Source organism: Magnolia sinica, chromosome 1, assembly GCF_029962835.1.
Source record: "Magnolia sinica isolate HGM2019 chromosome 1, MsV1, whole genome shotgun sequence".
NCBI lineage: Eukaryota > Viridiplantae > Streptophyta > Magnoliopsida > Magnoliales > Magnoliaceae > Magnolia > Magnolia sinica.
In genome coordinates this window covers 101134238-101151321 of record NC_080573.1, presented here as the reverse complement: position 1 = coordinate 101151321, position 17084 = coordinate 101134238, and the positions used below count along the sequence as shown (strand labels likewise).

Here is a 17084-nt window from a genome sequence, read left to right as displayed (position 1 = left end):
AGCACATGAATGCAATCAGTCGTACCAAGGCTATGCGGTGCAAGATATGAATGCTATCGGCCATAACACGGCCATGCGATGCGAAGATGCAACTCAAGCATGCCAATCCTCATCATGTATCGGTACAGTTCTCATAATCATCAGGGTTCAATACACTCCAAATGGCACTGTCGCTCTCCTAGCCGCACATCCAAGTGAGCGTAAGAAACCTCACTATCCGCTTTGGCCAATAGTTTGCCAATACCTATCCTCAGCACGTCGATAGCGAACTCATTCGCGAGCTGGTCAACTCGGCCTAGTATTGCCCCTACCCTCGGGCGAGTAAGGCCACACTCCTTTCCAACCGACCACGACACGGTGGGAGACGCGGCCTCCTGGTATTCGGCCCTCATGCGCTCGTATATCCACTCGGTCTCGGCGTTGGAGTCATCCTCTGGTACCATCGGGTTTAGGGATTTTCACCCGGGGACGTCTATGGCGCCGTATGCTAGAACCAAATATTTCCGGTATCCACCGGCCATCCACGATGTGTCTGGAGGCTATGGCCCGATGTCGTTAGGGCATACGAACTACAATCACACAAATGCAAATGCATGAGTCACACTATCATTCATGCAATCCTGTATATACCATGCACTTATACGAGGCAACTCCGCCTATTCAGGGAGCCCATAAATAGTCTATCCAAAGATATATGCTATGATCGGTCACCCTCACATCCAGGCATACATATGGTGCGAATGATCATGAATCATGGATCTATACTAAACATGTATAAAGGGATGGGCTCTAGATATAGTGGAGATGGGCCTAGACGGCCTACTTACCACAAGTTTGGGCCTATCAGTGGGCCTTAGGGAGAGTTATAATGCGGACATTTAACCAACATTATCCGTTCAATGTGGACATCAAACCAACATTGCTCCCAAGGCACTATCGCTATATGGGTCAACACATAAATCAAGAAATGGGCCTCATGTACATCCCATTGGGCCTCTAATACATCGAATGGACCCCATGCATGGGTCTCGTATGCATATATCAAGGTAGGCCTCAATGACGGGCCACAAATGCATCCACGTGGGCCTAGTCACATGGGCCTGCATACATCACAATGGGCCTCATAAAATGGGCCTTAAATTATCTCCAAAAATGGATGGACAGTTGGATGAAACACATGCATCATGATGGAGCCCAGTCTAATGGAGGGTATGGTTTACAACACATACATCAGTGGGTCCCATGAGGGGCCTACCATAATGTTTATTTCCCATCCAACCCATTGTTAAGGTCATTCAGACCGGGGCCCACAGAAATGTTTATTTTTCCAAGCAACCTAGGGCCCAACGTAATGTTTATTTTCCAACCAACTGTTCATATGGTCATGTGGACCCGGGTAGGGCCCACTACAATTTTTATTTATCACCCAATCTATTCATAAGGTCACGTGGGCCTGGATCATTTGACATCCAAACTATTCATGAGGTGATATGGGCCTGGATAGGGCCCACTGAAATATTTATTTTCCATACAACGTGTTGAGGGGTTGTGTGGGCCAAGGGCCCACTGAAATACTTATTTTCCATACATCCTGTTGAGGGGTTCACGTGGGCAGCGAGCCCACTGCAATAATTATTTCACGTCCAACCTGTTGAAGAGGTCATTGGACCTTGGGGCAGATGTGGGGCCCACCGAAATGTGGTTCACAAATCCAGCCCATCCATTATGTGAGTCCCACCTAACTGACGGTCCATGCCAAGTTTCAGCGACATCCAAAACTCAGGTAGGCCCCACCAAGCGATTTTATATGTTTAGACATGTCTTCACATGATTCTAGATGGTATGGCCCGCCTGAGTTCTGTTTACGGCTGATTTTTGAGATGGATGGGTGGTACGTGGGGACCCACCAAATGCATGGCCTTGATGTTCGAAACACATCACGTGGGGCCCACAACTGGAGCCGTGAGGCCCCAGCGTCCGCCCGCTCGTCGCTGCTGCAGCAGCAGCACTGCTGCTTTGAAAAAAAAATTTATTACTATATTTTTTTTTTTGTTTTGAGGCCCACCGAGATGTGATTCACAATCCAGCCCACCCATCATGTGTATCCCACTGTTCTACCCGTCCAGAACTAGTTTCACCTGCATCCGAACTTCAAGTGAGTCCCACCGAGTATTTTTTTAATGATCTGGCATGTCTTTACATAGTTTTAGATGCTATGGCCCACCTGATGATCAGATCGCATTAAAATTTTGGTTCAACGCCTAAAGAAGACTGGAGAATAGATTGGACGGTGTGGATCACATACATACATCAAGGTGGGGCTTGCATGAGCAGTCCACTAAAAAGTAACCTTTTCTTCCTTTGCTTTTTTTTTTTGTTTTTTTTTTTTTTTGTTTTGCTAGCCATGCCTACGTCCAGCGTCTCTGGACGCTGGACGGTTTGGGTAAACACTGCCTCATGGTGGGTCCCACGCGTGAGTGGCCCTTGTTCATCAAGGTAGGTCCCACATGATCATGGCCTACCATATATATAAATATTAATAAAATATTATAATATATCATTTACTCTAAATAGGGGGGGTGGATCTTTCCTAAAATGAGGTGGGCCACCTTATTTGATGGATGGAGTAGATTTAATATATTGGTGGGGCCCACTTCATTCTAAGGAAGAGAGAAAGAGAGGGAAAGAGAGAGAAATAAAGAGAGCTACACGGTGAGATAGAGGAGGGACCCCGCCACTATGGGCCCTCCATTTCATACATGCATACATCAAACGGGTCCCACCACATGTGGCCCAAAAATATAGGAGAAATGACGGTGGATCACCCACCTTTAACCCTCCTCCTTGCTCCCTTGGCTTCAAATGCACCTTTCCTATACCTTGGATGGTGGATGATGGGGGATTAATGGTGTGGATGAGAGATGGGAGGGTGTAGATGGATGATGGAAGGTGGACCACACTTGTGGTTTGGGAGAGGAGTGTTGGACGTGAGAGGCTTGGTTGCTTGGAGAGATTTGAGAAAATGAGAGAGAAAATGAGAGGATGGGAGTGATATGAGGTGATGGAGTGATGGGTGTAATTAATGAAGCATGGGTTTGTTTGAAAAGTGAGTAAAGGAGGGATGGGTGAAGAGAGAGAGAGTTGACTTTGTGAAGAAAGAGGTATGGGTTGTTGTACTTGAGATAAGGTTGCATTTAATGATGATTGATGGGACTTATTGCGTAGAGATTCCCTCGAAATCCGCAACGCGCGGTGTTTCTTCGGAATAAACGCTGATCGGCATCTTCTTACCTGGGTATCGGTTCGGTGCGCAAGTCACGGCGTTGGAACCGCGGCGACGACGCGATCGTCAAGACATAAGTTTCAGATCGAGCCGACGTCGGTGCGCGGGACCTGGCTTAGGATCGTGCGCAAACACCGAATTCGGTGCGAAGGTTGCCGAAATTTGACCGGAAGGACCGCGGAAGCCAACGGAATGGTACGGATTAGGACACGGGTCTTACAGCTAACACCACTTTTGTTAAGAAAAAGAGAGATGATGAGAGATCACCAAAGAGCTTTTTTTTTTTCGAAAGGTATCACCAAAGAGAAATTGCAAGCAAGTTAAAAGGAAGAAAAGAAATGAATCGCGTGAACAATTTTTATGTGCAAGTGCATGGAGTATCATGCTTCGCTAGAGTGACAGCCTATTCATCATAAACCTAACTTTAGAGAGAGCAGAAAAGAGAAACCCGTTGGAAATTGGGCACAGAAATGGAACAAAGGTATTATGAGTGCTTTGAATGTCTGTATTTCAAAACTGAATAAACATGATATAAAATGGAAAAACCAATGTGGCTCAAACACCAGTTGGAAGATAAAAACAGTGCTGATTAGAGTTGGAAAAGCATCAGGAAGGAAGCTGCATCAGGAACAAACCATGTGTGCCTCTACTTACATCAGTTGGATGATGATGATGATGATGATGGCAGCAGTGCTGGTAGTTGCTGTATCACTTTACGCCGCACCTGTTGATAACAAACATAGACATATAGAATCGTTCTTAGAAAGGCTGGACTTTGCTTTCTTTGGTTCTCTTTTTCAACAACCAATTGCTGATTTCTAATCCAGGGCAGCACAAATAAGATACATAACAATGCGCCTCACAGATTTTAGTAGAAAAAAGTCTCCTCTCCTCGGATCCAGCATACAAGCTTTCCAAACAAGCTTCAGTCAACATCATCTTCAAGTCGACATCAAATGGCTGCATGTAATAATTACCCATTTATGGATTATTTATATTGTAAATTGGAACTCTAGAGTTAATATAAGTATATTAAAAGTTGGTAAAACAAAAATAAAATTCTTGCACAGGAATTGATATAAAATTCTTATTCTAATCGCAACAAAGAAAAATAAATAAATAAAAAAAAAAGTCATATGAACATGCTGAACACATTAGGAATCCAATAATACATATACATAATTGTGAATGGAGACCGACGTGGCTTATCTTCTATTTCCTCATCTTCCATGTTGTGATAAAAGGTAGTGGTACCTTCCTCATCCTAAATATGTCTTCCACAGGCACACCAAGGATGGCCAATTCTCATAATAATGAAGAAGACTGGCCTACCAATGAAAAATAAATAAAAGACCAACAATAATGATTACATGGCTCTCAACCAAGGCAGATGTGCACTCAGTCATTGAACTTTTGTCAAGCAATCATGGGAATTCTATGATTGAACTTTTGTAAGTGAAACAATTTCATGCATGCAACACAAAATTTATCTAGCACTACAATCTTACAGGACAAAAGGTAGAAGACTGGACTTTTAACTCTAAAGTAACTGTGATGTAAACCAATTCCTAACAGATTTCTCAGATGAATATCATAAAAAGATGAAATATAAATTTCAGAAACCTGAAAGAATGGTCATCAGTTAAGAGGAATATATGGCATGTTATATGGAAGAGGAATTGAATGGCTTCAAAGTTGGAAACTCACTTCAGTCTCTGGATTAGAAATCAGCAATTTGAGACCCGCTTTGGATCAATCAAGCTAACTTTATATCCCAAATTCAGAACAAATGCCATGAGGGTCTCGAAATCTGGCCACCAAAGCAACAAGAATTCCGATGCAAATGAAAAGCTGGTTGACTGAGGGTGAATAAAAACCCCTTCATTTAAGGTGTCCCCTCACATATTCTTCTCATCTGCTCCTATGTAAACTGATGCCTTGGCGAGGCTCACATAAGCTACGCACCCTTGGCCGTGAGCCTGACTTGCCCTTTTTTCTTTTTTAAGATTGAAAATTTTATTAAAGGGAGTCAGGGGAGCGCAAAAGGAAGCCTGGCTTGCCTTTAATTACATAGATGTCAGAAGATAACTTTTTCTGATAGGAAGTTACCCAGATAACTAACTAGAACTTTATAGGTAAATACTTGCAGAATAGCCACCTTTTCTGAATTGCCAACAAATTAACGCAGCCAAAGCAAAGGAGAAAATGATGTCAGACACATGCTTTATACTTGATTTGGATCCTCTGAAGGCTAACTTTGCTGTCCATGACCTCTCTCTTTTTCTCCTCTCTGCAAGAATTATGTAATCAGATACAGAATAAGATCTTCCTAGTGTAATAAGATCCTTCATGAGGTACATCTAAATGGGATTTTTTTTATTTTTTTTTGGAAGGATGACAATTTTATTAGAAGTGGCAGAAGCCGAAAGAATTTTAAATCAGTAACCAGAATACCTTAATCAAAGCCTCTAATACTATTTTTACTTGGTCCAAGTTGCGCCTGACCTGAACAGAGTGAATTCAACAAATAAATAACTTATAGAACGAAAAATAAATGAACAGTACACGTGTGGGTGTATGTATCTATTTGCGTGCGTGCGTGTGGATGTCATGTAAAATTGTTAAAAGAAAAGATCAGAAAACTGAACCAAATCCTAGGGGACAAGATATTAACTCTTACAAATTTGTATGTCTTACAAATGTGTATGTAAAATTGTTAAAAGATCAGAGAGCTGAACCAGATCCTAGGGAACAAGATATCAGCTCTTACAAATTTGTGTGTGAAATTTAACCACCACTTTGCTATAAGGGAATCAGGTTTTACCTGGCGAAGCTTTTCAAAGGACTGAACATTGTTCTCCCGCCTTCGCATCTAAAAACCATGAACAGTTAGAGGTTGATAAAGACAATAAATTAATTTGTTCTGTTCGTGCTGGCATAAAGAAATATAGAAATTTTGTTATCAGCTGGGATCATCTAATATGCTTGAAACTTCAATGGGATATACAAATTTCCAACACATGAAACAAAATTCTAATACCTACCCTTCTTGTGTGGAGCCGATGGGCTTTCTCCCTAGGCCTGAATACATTGTAGGGATTGGTATCATTAACTGGTGGAGGTGGCTGCATAAGCACAAATATGATGGAGGTTCTTAGTGGCTTTATTTGGAAGATATGAAAGGATAAAACATAAAAGTCATCATACATGGTGAATTGAGCTATGAAATAAAATTGATTAACTGAACAAATGATCCAATGAAATCTCAATCTAAGTTCATTGAGCAACAAGAGAACCAAAGAAATCGTTACTGTGCATGGCTCATGCACCAAAAAATGCCCAAGACTAGAAAATCCTAACCCTTCAATTCATGTCCAGCAAATAGACAATTTGGAAAGAAAACGCCGCAAAGTCCATATTCAACAAAAGGCCAACTTTTTGATGTATGTGTTATATCCAAGAATTGGGTCGAGTGGACCACACTACAGAAAGCAGTGGGGATTGAACACCTACCATTGAAAACTTCTTGGGGGCCACAAGTTTTGGATTAAGCTGCTATTTGTGTTTTCCCTTCATCCAGGTCTGTGTGACCTTATGAACTGGTTGGACGGCAAGTAAACATCATGGTGGGCCCTAGGAATGTTTCAACAGTGGCTGTCATTGTCCCAATTGCTTTCTTTGGTGTGGCCCACTTGAGGTTTGGATATGCCTCATTTTTGGCTAGGCTTCTCACAAAATGGATGGACGGTGTGGATATAACACATACGCCCTGGTGGGGCCCACGGAATTGTAATGATGCTAATTAAACCAAAGATCTAGGCACACAATTTTGTTAGAACTGTCCACAGGGAGCCACACAAAAATCAGATCAAGTCACATTGCAACCACATGCATCATAAAAATCATATGAGATTGTTGATGGAGGATGCAGGAATGAGTAAAGAACCCCAGTGAAAGATTTTGCCAATTCCTCATGATTTGCACATTGAACATTGGATGCCTCTTGATCGTTACTTAGAACCAATCCCTTTTCAGGAGTTCCAATCCCTCTCAGGATGATAGGATTCAGAAATAAACACAGCTAGTTGGGAAGGTCCAATCCCTTCCTTGTTGAGCCATTTCATGAAACAGTTAGTATGCATGAAATCTGAAAGAGCAAAATAGAGATATAAAGAGGAAGAGATCAAACCTATGGAGAGGAGCCATTTCCACTATTGCCTGTTTTTCTATTTCCTAGAAAATGACATTTCCACAACTTTCCATGCCCTTCTTTTGATAAAATAAAAATGAACAAGAAACGCTTCCGATTTCATCCTACATCATTAATCACAGGATCAAACACCGGATCCAAACCTCAACTAAACTCTCCCTAAAATCAACATAAAACGTCCAAAATCATAACTCGAAATCACATTTCCAACGCTCTGGATGTAATTTCCATCCAAAACTCAACAAATTACCAAAACAAATTTATAAAATCCGACAGGTTGAAGTACTACAATAACGAGATCGAAAATCATTGTAAATCGAAGCTCAAAAATGCATTTTTAGAGCTTCGAATACAAATTCTATTCAAAATCAACAAAATATAAAAACAGATGCAGAAAACCTTCCGATCTAACACTACATCTCAAAAAGAGATGGGTCTAGATATCATGAATATATACGAATACAATACAATATAGGAAAAAAAATTAAAAAGGAAGAAAATCGAAACCCTTTATCTAGAAAGCTTTGAGAAATGAGAAATGCCTGATTTAGAGCCTTATATCTTACATAGAGAGATAAAGAGGGTACCTGTGTTGCTTTCTGGAAGAGAGAGGTGAGCGTTTGGCGGATTTCGAGAGAGGGAGATCGAGAGAGGGAAACGGTTGAAATGAGGGTTTAGGGCGTTTTGGCGCAAGGAAATGATGAAAATAATTCGATAGTCTGCGGCAGATTAAAAGTAATGTGACTCTCAGGCCATGTGGGGTCCACTTAGAGGGTTCTAATAGAATCCATTCTGTCCATCTGTCTCAAAATAAAACAATAAAACATAATATTAAGAAATAAGAAGATCCAACACTCAATTGGGACACACCAACAAAACAGTGGAAATAACAATATACACCGTTAAAAACAACAATGATTTTGAGTACGGTTTACTACCGTTTCAAATCAGAAACGGCTTAAAGCCGTTTCTGAACTAAAATCCCAACCACTCCAGTTTAAGGATTTTGTAGTGAAGAATAGTAGGGTGGGATCGAATGGTATACTAAGTCGACTCAGTGTCTGTCTGAATTCAGATATGCCATGTTCAAAACACGCTGATTGCTCCGTTTAGAAGAAGAAAAGACTGAAGAAGAAAGGTAGCAGGAGGAGAGAAGAAGTTTGGGCAAAACCGTGTCAGCCCTTGCCATTGGTTTCTCAACCGAGTCGACTCATCCTCAACGGTAGTTTCAACTCGTGCCCGTTCTAGTGGGTTGCTGATCGTAGGATTTTTGTTAGAGGATTATGATTGCATCAGGATTGAGGGACCCAATTCCAATGGAGTTGAATCACTCCTACCTTCTCAGATTATTTCAGTAAGTCCTTTAGTTAAATAAGTGTTTTCTAGTTGAAATTGATGTTAATTAGGTAACTAATTGCGGTCGTTTTGCTCCATCAGCTCGATAACTAACTCGGTGGATCCTAGTTTTGTCAGATTTAGGTTGATAAGGTTCGGATTAGGCCAAGATGAGTCGATCGGAACTGAGTCGAGTGCAAACATAGCTCACAAGGTGAGATAACTCAAGTGAAATGTGTCAATCTAAAACCATACATTAATAGATCAAGTAGGATTTAATTAGAACTTAATTAAGCTTGATTAATGTCTAACTTTTAAATTTATATGTATGAAATATATCTTCCCTAGCTTACAACACTTAGGATACAACGTAAGATCCGACTCTAAGGTGAGGATCACCCTTCAAGCTTTTCTACATCTTGATAGTTAGCTTGTTTATTCACTTTCATTCATTTATCTTGTGCGGCTATTTGCCCTTTTGCTACTTTAATGGACTATTTGCCCTTTACGGCTTTAATGGATTATTTTATATAACTTTGCAATGGTAAGTTCCACATGTTGGACAATGATTGACCACTAGTTGAAGAGGTTAACCTTTAAAAATTATATTTGTTAGTCTCATGAGACGGGGATGGTGGAATGAGACACTATGCCTGAGCTGTCAGCCTATGCTAAGTGACAAACCCCCCATAGTGACCTTTGAGCTTTCTTAGAATGGTTGTTTGAAATTGAAATAATAATGGCTGAGCTAATCATGCATCTCATGGCATGCGGAATTTACCAGGTGGTCGATACAAGGCGCGGGGTTTTCTTGGGTCACTATGGGCTGTACTGTAAAGTATTTTACCTAGTGATCATAAGTTTTCGTTGCGTGTATTCAACTACCATGGGATGTCCTTTTCTCATGGACTTTTTCGGGTTTCTAGTTTTCCTTGGACGTACATAGAGTACTCTTCCAAGAAGCTAGGTCACCTTGGGTGTCCTCTTTGCATGGTCTTTTCTGGGTGGATAATCCTCCTTAGAGCGTACCTTTGAGTACTTTTTTGGGGGCAAGTTCTCCTTGCGTGACCTTTTGCCAGCTGGAAGTGCACCCCTAAGTTTGTAAGCATGTGCATGCATCCATGCATTTAAACAAGATTATATTAATGAAATTTATTTAATGAATGCATATCTGATGAACCTTATCTGATTACTATAATAATCATTGTGAAATATTTGTTAGACACTATTCCTGAAAACTATGCTTAATTATCTTGATGATACGATAAATCTTGGGGGTTATACCTCAATCGGATAGCCATTGACACTATCAAACCATATTCAGTGTGTAGGAGACATAGATGATGCGCATGCTGGTGTTTATGTCGAATAGGAGGAACTAGATGGTCTTGTGACTCTCTATTCCTAATTTTAGTTCTATTTAATTTTTACTATCATGTTTTGTAAAAGTTAAGACATTAGTTTGTATAAGTTTTCGGACAACCACAAGAATATTTGGTTATGTATATTTGGACTCCCTCTTATACTTGATTTATTTTTATTCCGCTAAAATTACTAACTCTGATAAAGGAAAAATGTACGTGAAATTTGAGCCACCGTTAAAGGTTAACACTCGGGTTTTTGGAAAATGAGTAGTGTACTCGAGTTTCGGGAATCGGGGTGTTACAGATGGTATCAGAGAGAGTCCAGACAAACCTTGCCTTTGGGAACAAACTTATACAAACCTTTAATGTCTCAAGTTAAGATGTTGGAATTAGAGATTTGAACCTAGGTAAATTCCTCTAGACTTTAGAGAAATTCCAAGAATGTAGAGACCTAAACTTAGGTCTCCATCAAAATTTATTAGGTTAGCCACTCAAACTTGTATAGAAATCCCTTAGAATTAAGAGGAATTGAGAACATAGAAACTTAAAACCTTAGACCCCTTTGAAATTCTAGGATGAGCCATTTGGACTTAGAAACAAAAACTTGGATTCCCTTATAAGCTACCAAAATAGTAGTTTGAACTTAGGAACTAAACCTAGGTACTGTGAGAGGTCAAATACCAACTATACTGCACATGGACCAAACAAGAACATTCCTTAGGTAGCTCCTAAGAAATGATTTTTAGAAATCTAGAGTTTGAAATTTCTTAAAATTTTCCTTTAGTTAGAAATGAGATCATCTCGACCTTTAATAAATGAAGAGAACTTAGGTATCGTAGGAAATTTCTAACATCCCTATTGTACGTTACATCAGACATAAGCATTCCCTAAACTCAAGAAATCGTACCACTAATTGTAATTTGAAGTTCCCTAATTCATCTCTCTATCTAGAGGACATTTCTCCCATGATTCTAGTATTTGGAAGTGTTAGAAGTAAATTTTTTTTTAAAAAAAGAAAATTGGATAAATTTTGAACCCTAGACTAAACATGGATTTGAGAATCTACATGAATTTGGCAAATTTCAAACTCAAATTTTCATGTAGAACTCTAGGTCTTGAAATTTTCAAGCAGAGCACTAGGAAATTAGGGTGTGTAGTGAAAGAATGATGGCCACTTGAGCATGTTCACATAGACTTGAGTGTTCTTATTACGAAATAATTCTTAGGAATCTAGGTTGTAAATACATATTTAAAAAGATTGAGATAAAGTACACCATTGGATGATTTTCCACTTGTAATAATAATAATTGGGATATACGTTATCAAATCTCGAGGTTGAGATTTTTCTTTAAGGGGGTAGATTGTAACAACCCAAAATTTTGATAATAAGTACACACAAATATGCTTTAAAAGGAAAGTAGTAGATGAATAGAAATACTAAAATGGATATTCCTATTCCTAAGAATAATAGGAGTGTGGAATTTTGGGGATAAAATTCTCTTAAAGGGGAGTAGATTGTAACACCCCGTACTTTTTAGTACTCGGGTGTTACTTAGGGAACCTAACTTGGCATAAACACAAATCTAAATTAATGGAATGATCACCTACATTATAGCCTGATCAGATTGATAGGAGAAATCTTCATCAATTCATTAAACCCTGTTAGAGACAAATCAAGCCATTCATTATCAACACCATCTCCTAGATCACTAAACTCACGGTTCAATCTTAAGGTAGACCATACATATGCACTAGGACTGCTCAGAGAAACATTAGATCGATTGCTCTAACACTTGATTTCCCCAATCCAACCATCATATTATAAAAATCAATCTTTAGGTTGTAATTAGACAACCCTAAAAACATTAAAAATGTTCAACATAGACTAAGGAAGGCCCTGACCTTAAAATCAAAACCCAATTCATCAAATCTGTCATTCAACGGACCGTAACACTCAAATTAAGAATTCATCCCTTAATCAAACACTATATGATAACGTACAAACCATTAAAATCCCTCTAGAATTTGTTAAGGAACCATGGAGATAAGATTAGAGATGATCCAACCATCGGATCGATAAAAATTCACAATTTAAAACCTAAAGATCACTTAGTGTGGCCCACTTAAGTCTTTAGACCTGCCTCCAGAAGGAATGGACGGTGTGGATTGCACTAACCATCATGTGGACCCCACTTTTAGACATGTGCATGTGCACAGAATGTGCACACCCGAGGTGCACTGGAATGCACAGCCAGTGATCAATCGGGCGTTGACTCGAGCAAGACCCGAAAAGGAGAGTTTATCTCCCTATTTTCCTACCCTAATCCATTTCAAATGGACAATCACAGTTGGTTCGAGATAAGTCCCACCATATGATCTAAGCCGTCCATCTGATAGAGAACCCAGGGCCAACCAAAACCATGCAAACTTCACACGTTGGGATACACATGCATGGACATAAGCTCCAGTGCAATCAGGTGTGTTGGGAGCAAGGCATTTCTGAAAAAGGAAATGCGCTGCGATGCTGAGTTGGCAATGCTAAGTGGAATGCTCTTGACTATCTCAACCGTCCATTTAAGCAATCTCAGCCCTCCAACCAGCCCTCAATTTAAGGTTTTCACAACGAACGAGAGGCAGGAAGAATCCCATTGTTTCAACTGTTGGCTCAATCCCAGCCACACAACCATTTTCGAAAGTTCCTAAAGCCTCTCGAGCGTTAGATTTAGGGCTTATCGAAGCCTCTTTCATAACAATATGAGATCTCACACGAGATCTCATTGTTCGAACGAAACCATGCGAGTCGAGAAAATCTCGCGCCAAATCATCGGATCCCTAGTGCTCATAAAAAATATGGACCCCATGATGATCAGTGGCCTAATCCAAGCCATCTAGATGACTCAGATCACGAGATAAACCCCTTGTCCGAAATCTGCCATGGATGGTGAGTCATTTTCCTCGATCGGCTGGGAAAACTGTACATCAGCATTGGGCCATCAAACCTTGATCAAAATTGACCCTTAGGTGGGGCCAACATCCCAAGAACTCATCAACGCAAGTGGATTATGGCCATGCAAACTAATCAAGGTGAAATCAGTGGTTATAGTTTAACAAAATAGCTAATTAATATGAATTAGAAATCTATAACTAATCTCTAGATTAGTTGTGCTTAACGGTTCTCGAAGCGGTTTTAGAGGGACTAGAAATAGCTTACTTTTAGGGCAACCTTTTTGGAAAGAGGAAATGGAATAAGAAAGAGGGATAGAGTGTCGTTCGTGCCACCCTAGGTGGACTCAACTCAGCTGGAACTGAGTCTAGTCGGCTCGGGGATGCGTTGTTGGACGTCTTCCAGCAGAGGAAAAGAAAGGAGAGAGGAAAGTGAGGAAGAGAGGAGAAGCAGAAAGAAGAAGATCAGTGAGAAAGGAACGAATGCCATTTGGTGCCAAGTTGAGTCAACTCAGTACAAGTCACTGTGATTTGGGCCGAGTCCAGCATCCCATTTGGGGCTTTCAATCAGAGAGAGAGACAGATAGAGAGAGAGAGAGAGCGCTGCCCTCCAGGTTCGCCGAGTTTCCATGTTTGGTCGGATTAAGTCTTCACCAAGTCAAATAAATCATCGACTTGTTGATTCTCCTTTTGAGTCAATTGGGTCCAGCAAGCTACTAGTTGTGGCTGCATGGAGGGAAGTAAGAAGGAAGAAAAGGAAAAGAGAAGAAGATGAGAGAAAGAAAGAAGAGTGGGGTGGGATCGAGTGGTTTACTGAGTTAACTCAGTGTCTGTCTGAATTCAGATCTGCCATGTTCAAAACACATTGATTGCTCAGATTAGAAGAAGAAAAGACTGAACAAGAAAGGTAGCAGGAGGAGGGAAGAAGTTTGGGTAGAACCGTGTTTGCCCTTGCCATTGGTTTCTTAACCGAGTCGGCTCATCCTCAACGGTAGTTTCAACTCATGCCCGTTCTAGTGGGTTGCTGATCGTAGGAATTTTGTTGGAGGATTATGATTGCATCAGGATTGAGGGACCTGATTCTAATGGAGTTGAATCACTCCTACCTTCTCGGAATATTTCGGTAAGTCCTTTAGTTGAATAAGTGTTTTCTAGTTGAATAAGTGTTTTCTAGTTGTAATTGATGTTAATTAGGTAACTAATTGCGGTCGTTTTGGTCCATTAGCTCGATAACTAACTCAGTGGATCCTAATTTTATCAGATTTAGGTTGATAAGGTTCGGATTAGGCCAAGATGAGTCGATTGGAACTGAGTCGAGTGCAAACCTAGCTCACAAGGTGAGCCAACTCAAGTGAAATTTGTCAATCTAAAACCATACATTAATAGATCAAGTAGGATTTAATTAGAACTTAATAAGCTTGATTAATGTCTAACTTTTAAATTTATATGTAGGAAATATATCTTCCCTAGCTTACAACACTTAAGATACAACGTAAGCAAGTAGATCTGACTCTAAGGTGAGGATCACACTTCAAGCTTTTCTACATCTCAATAGTTAGCTTGTTTATTCACTTTCGTTCATTTATCTTGTTGATTTCTTAATGTGGTTCATTACTCTTATTGATTATGATTCCTTATAATTGATTGATGAATTGGATTTAAATTCATATATTTGAAAATGCTATGGATTACAAACATTTATATTATAGTTTAAGATAATTACCTTGAATGTGTAATTGCTATTGATGTTATTAGTGTCTTATTTTACCATTTGAGGTTACTTAATGGTATTTTAGGAGATCCTCGAACTAGTGGCAAATTATGTAACAGACTAATCGAGATTATGTTGTGGACTTACCATCTTGTGGATCATTTGGGCCTTTGTAGCTTTTGGAGAAAATCCCTTCTATCGTATCCATTGAATGGACTATTTGCCTTATATGGCTTTGATTGACTATTTGCCCTTTTGTGGTTTTAATGGATTATTTTATATAACTTTGTAATGGTAAGTTCCACACGTTGGACAATCATCGGCCACTAGTTGAAGAGGTTACCCTTTAAAAATTATATTTGTTAGTCTCATGAGCCGGGGATGGTGGAATGGGACACTATGCCTGAGCTGTCAGCCTATGCTAAGTGACAAACCCCCCATAGTGACCTTTGAGCTTTCTTATAATGGTTGTTTGAAATTAGAATAATAATGGTTGGGCTAATCATGCATCTCATGGCATGCGAACTTTATTGGGTGGTCAATACATGACGCTGGGTTTTCTTGGGTCACTATGGGCTGTACTATAAAGCATTTTACCTAGTGATCTTACGTTTTCATTGGGCATATTCAACTACCATGAGCTGTCCTTTTCTCATTGACTTTTTCGAGTGTCTAGTTTTCCTTGGACATACATAGTGTACTCTTCCACGAAGTTAGGTCACCTTGGGTATCTTCTTTGCATGGTGTTTTCCGGGTGGCTAGTCCTCCTTAGAGCGTACCTTTGAGTACTTTTTCGAGTCTAATTCTCCTTGGGTGACCTTTTACCAGCTGGACGTGCATCCCTAGGTCTGTGAGCATGTGTATGCATCCATGCATTTAAACAAGATTATCTTTGTAAAATTTATTTAATGATTGCATATCTAATGAACCTTATCTGATTATTATGATAATCATTGTGAAATATTTGTTATACACTATTCATGATAACTAGGCTTAATTATCTTGATAATATGATAAATCTTGGGGGTTATACCTCACTCGGATAGCCATTAACACTATTAAACCGTATTCAGTGTGCAAGAGACGCAGATGATGCGCATGCTGGTGTTTATGTGGAATAGGAGGAACCAGATGGTCTTGCGACTCTCTATTCCCGATTTTAGTTCTATTTAATTTGTACTATTATGTGTTTATAAAAGTTAAGACATTGGTTTGTTTAAGTTTTCGGGCAATCACAAGAATATTTGGTTATGTATATTTGAACTCCCTCTTATGCTTGATTTGTTTCTATTCCACTAAAATTACTAACTTTGATAAATGAATAAAATGTTCATGAAATTTGAGCCACCGTTAAAAGTTAACACTAGGTTTTTGGAAAACGAGTAGTGTACTTGAGTTTTTGGAAATCGGGGTGTCACAATTTCTTTCTTCTTCTTTCCTTCGGATGGCTCTCTTCTTGTTGTGCTTCCTCCAAATTTCGGACGAAGATTGCTTTTATAGTAGGGGGTGAGTCTTTCTAGATTCTTCTTGCGAAACCTTATGCAGTGTGTTGCGCCGCAAGGAAACAAGCGCATTCCTTTACGCAATCCCTATTTTTCTGTGTAACAAAGATCGGAACAACATGATGGCCCACTGTTCTCCTTCCGTTCTCTTTTGTTGATGTGGGGGGAGTCGGAATCTATGTCTCTATGGTTTGGGCGGTTCGGATCGGGGCAATGATCTTGATTCTGGTTGTCTTGCGTGTAGAGAGTTCAGGGTGCATCCGGTTCTCTCGCTAATCGTGTCTGCTGTGGAAGTGGGTTGGTCTGCTTTATTTGGTGGGGCCCACGATTATGGATATCTGAGAAATCCACTCCTTCCGTTAGGTTTGTCTTGAAACCTTGGCCTAGGAGAATGTGGTGTAAATTCAAGCTTTGGTGGCCTATTGAGTTTGATCTTGATGTGCTGTACCAACTATCCGGATGGGTGGGGACGTTTTTTTTGGTTCCTCTCTAGCGAGGCTCTTTGGGTTTTGATCGGAGGCTTCGTCCACATCAGATAGATGGTTCAGATCATCCATATGGGCCACAATGGTGGGCCATGAATGATGCCAGCGGACGGGTGTCTGTTTGAATTCTTTGCGAGCGGGAAAGTAGGAAGGAAGAGAGGGTGCGGTTCAAATTCAGCTTGACCATGCGAGATGTTCCAATGCACTGCGGGTGTGCGTGTACTGTGTACATGCAACCTTATGTGTGGATC

General features: G+C 40.1%; 1 long non-coding RNA gene across 2 annotated transcripts; it reads right to left on the bottom strand.

Annotated features, from left to right (window-relative positions):
* Nucleotides 1-5318: 5318 nt before the first annotated feature.
* LOC131252564 (uncharacterized) lies at nucleotides 5319-8411 on the bottom strand. Of its 2 annotated transcripts, none has more exons than XR_009174552.1 (6): nucleotides 8081-8411; nucleotides 7473-7597; nucleotides 6328-6408; nucleotides 6108-6155; nucleotides 5738-5788; nucleotides 5319-5571 (listed from the first exon to the last, which is right to left on the bottom strand). It is a non-coding gene; the product is annotated as an uncharacterized LOC131252564 (long non-coding RNA). The 2 variants fall into 2 exon arrangements; XR_009174551.1 differs by having other exon boundaries at nucleotides 7473-7516; nucleotides 8081-8405.
* Nucleotides 8412-17084: the final 8673 nt, after the last annotated feature.